A 3,125-nucleotide genomic window follows, 5' to 3' on the forward strand; every position below is an offset into this window, starting at 1 on the left:
GTACATCATGTAAATAGTCTTTTTGATTTGTTTTTCCTATTAGTTAAATATTAAGCTAATTCCAGAAGCATTTGGTTACCACATACACGTAGCTAATCCTATGTTAGCTTCCACTCTCCTGGAAATTCAGCAGAAGTAGCAAGGCAGGTAAGTCGAACAAAAAGCAGCTCATTGAACAATCATTGAGTTGTTTTTGTCCCATGTAATTCACCTACTATATGAGTCAATTCTGTTTTTTGTTTTTTGTTTTGTTTTTTTTGGAACACTATAGGTAAAATCTCATTTTAATTCTAAATGAAAAGAGAAAAGGGATAAAGAATAAAGAATACACATTCTCTTCAAGTGCACAAGGGGGAATTTCTAGAATAGATCATATATTAGGTAGCAAATCAGGCCTCAAAAAGTACAAAAAGATTGGGATCATATGACTACAATGCTATTCAACTTGAAGTCAACCACAAGAAAAAAACTCGAAAGGTTATATAGAGATGGAGGTTAAACAACATTATAATAAAGAATAAATGGGTCAACCAGGAAACTAAAGGAGAAATAAGAAAAAAACTTGGAAACAAAGAAAAGTTAAAACATAATGTTCAAGGGGTGCTTAAATGGTTCAGTCAATTAAGCATCTGATTTCAGCTTAGATTATGATCTCAGTTTATGAGTTTGAGCCCTGCATTGAGCTCTGTGCTGACAGCTCAGAGCCTGGAAGCAGCTTCAGATTCTGTGTCTCCCTTTCTCTGTGCCCCTCCTCTGCTCCCATTCTGTCTCTCTGTCTCTCTCTCTCAAAGTAAATAAACATTAAAAAAAATAAAAAACCCATGATATCCAAAACGTTTGGGATGCAACAAAAGCGGGTCTTATGAGTGAAGTATGGGGTGCCAGGGTGGCTTAGTCAGTTAAGCCTCTGACTTTGACTCATGTCATAATCTCATGTTTGTGGGTTCAAGCGTTGTGTAAGGCTCTGTGCTGAAAGCTCAAGCCTGGAGCCTGCTTTGGATTCGTTTCTGTCTCTCTGCCCCTCTCCCTCTCATGCTCTGTCTCTCTCTCGGTTCCAAAAATAAACAACACATTAAAAAAAAAAAAAAGCAAGAGGGAAGTATGTTGCACTGCAGTCCTACTTTAAGAAGCAAGAAAAGTCCCGAAAATGAACCCTAACCCTGCAGGGAAACGGGCTAGAAAAAGAAAAACAAACTTAGCCTAAAGCTAACAAGAAAAGGGAAATAATAAGAATGAGAGCAGAAATAAATCATATAAAAACTTTAAAAATCTCAGTAGGATAAATTAATGTATCCAGGAGCTCATTCCTTGCACAAATTAATAAAATTGATAAACTCCTAGCCAGACCCATCAAGAGGAAAAGAGTAAGGATAAAAATAAATGAAATAATGAATGAGAGGCTAGACATACAGCCAACATCACAGAAAGACCAGCAAATATAAAAGAATATTATGAGAATATATATGCCAACAAATTGGACAACTTAGAAGTAATGGATAAATTACAAAAACCTATGGACTACTAAAACTGAAACAGGAAGTATTAGAAAACTTAAACAGAATTATAATCAGAAAGATTCCTTAATATCTCTTAAAACTTCAGAAACAGAGCCTAAGAACAAAAGGAATTGATTAAGTTATAGTGAGATGATAAAAAAAAAAGAAGAAAAATTACGTTAGTAATCAAAAATCTCCCCTACACCATAAATCCGAAAATCCAGATGGTGTCTCAGGGAATTCTACCAAACATATAAAGAAGAATTAATACCCATATTTCTCAAAGAATTCCAAAAATTAGAAACGAAAAAAGAAACTTCCAAAGTATTCTGTGCAGCCAGCATTACCTAAATTCCAATACTATGAAAAGGCCCCACTTAAAAGAGAATTACAGACCAGTAATCCTGAAGAACATGGATGCAAAAATCCTCAACAAAATAGTGGCCCATAAAATTCAACAGTATATTAAAAGAATGATTCACCACAGTAAAGTGGGCTTCATTCCTTTCCTGGGTTGCAAGAGTTGTACAATATTAGGAAATCAATCAATGTGGTACACCACGTTAATAAAAGCATAAAAACTATATGATCCTTTGGTTGGTGCAGAAAAATTATTTGACAAAGAACAACATCCAACATGATAAAAATCCTCAACAAAGTAGGGATAGAGGGAAAATACCTCAGCATCATAAAGGCCATATACAAAAGGCCCACAGTGTATGCCCTCAATGGGCCAAAACTGAGAGTTTTCCCTCTATAGTTAGGAATATGACAGGGGTGTCCACCCTCACTACTATTATTTAACATTGCACTGGAGTCCTAGCATCAGCAATTGACAACAAAAAGAAATAAAAGACACAAAATCACCAAGGAAGAAGTTAAATTTTCACTATGTGAGGACGACATGATACTGTGTGTAGAAAATCTGAAAGACTGAACTAAAACATTGCTGGAAGTGATATATAAATTCAGTAATGTCACAGGCTACAAAATCAATGTACAGAAATTGGTAACATTTTTATACACCCAGAATGAGCCAGCAGAAAGAGAAAAAAGGAATCAAATCCCAAATACACTACATAAGATTGCTAGGAAATAACCTAAAAAAGAGGTAAAAGATCTGTAGCTGAAAACTGTAAAACAATTATGAAAGAAATTGAAGATGACATAAAGTAACGTAAAAATATTCCCTGCTCATGGATTGGAAGTACAAATATTGTTAAAATGTCTTACAACCCAATACAATCTTTATCCTTGCAATCCAATGCAATCTTTATCAAAACAACGTCAGCGTTTTTCACAGAAGTTGAAGAAAGAATCCTAAAATTTGTGTGGAACCACAAAAGACCTTGAAACCAGAACAATCTTGAACGAGCAAAGCAAAGCTGGAGGCATCACAATCCCAGACTTTAAGTTATCTTACAAGCCGTCGTGAACAAGACAGTATGGTACTGGCACAAAGACAGACAGATAGATCAATGGAACTGAATAGGACACCTCGTAGAAAACCAAAGCTGGAGGCATCACAGTCCTGGGCTTCAAGCTGTATTACAAAGCTGTCATCATCAAGACAGTACGGTACTGGCGCAAAACACTTGGATCAATGGAACAGAACAGAGAACCCAGAAA

This window comes from Suricata suricatta, chromosome 7 (genome assembly GCF_006229205.1).
Source record: "Suricata suricatta isolate VVHF042 chromosome 7, meerkat_22Aug2017_6uvM2_HiC, whole genome shotgun sequence".
NCBI classification, from domain to species: domain Eukaryota; kingdom Metazoa; phylum Chordata; class Mammalia; order Carnivora; family Herpestidae; genus Suricata; species Suricata suricatta.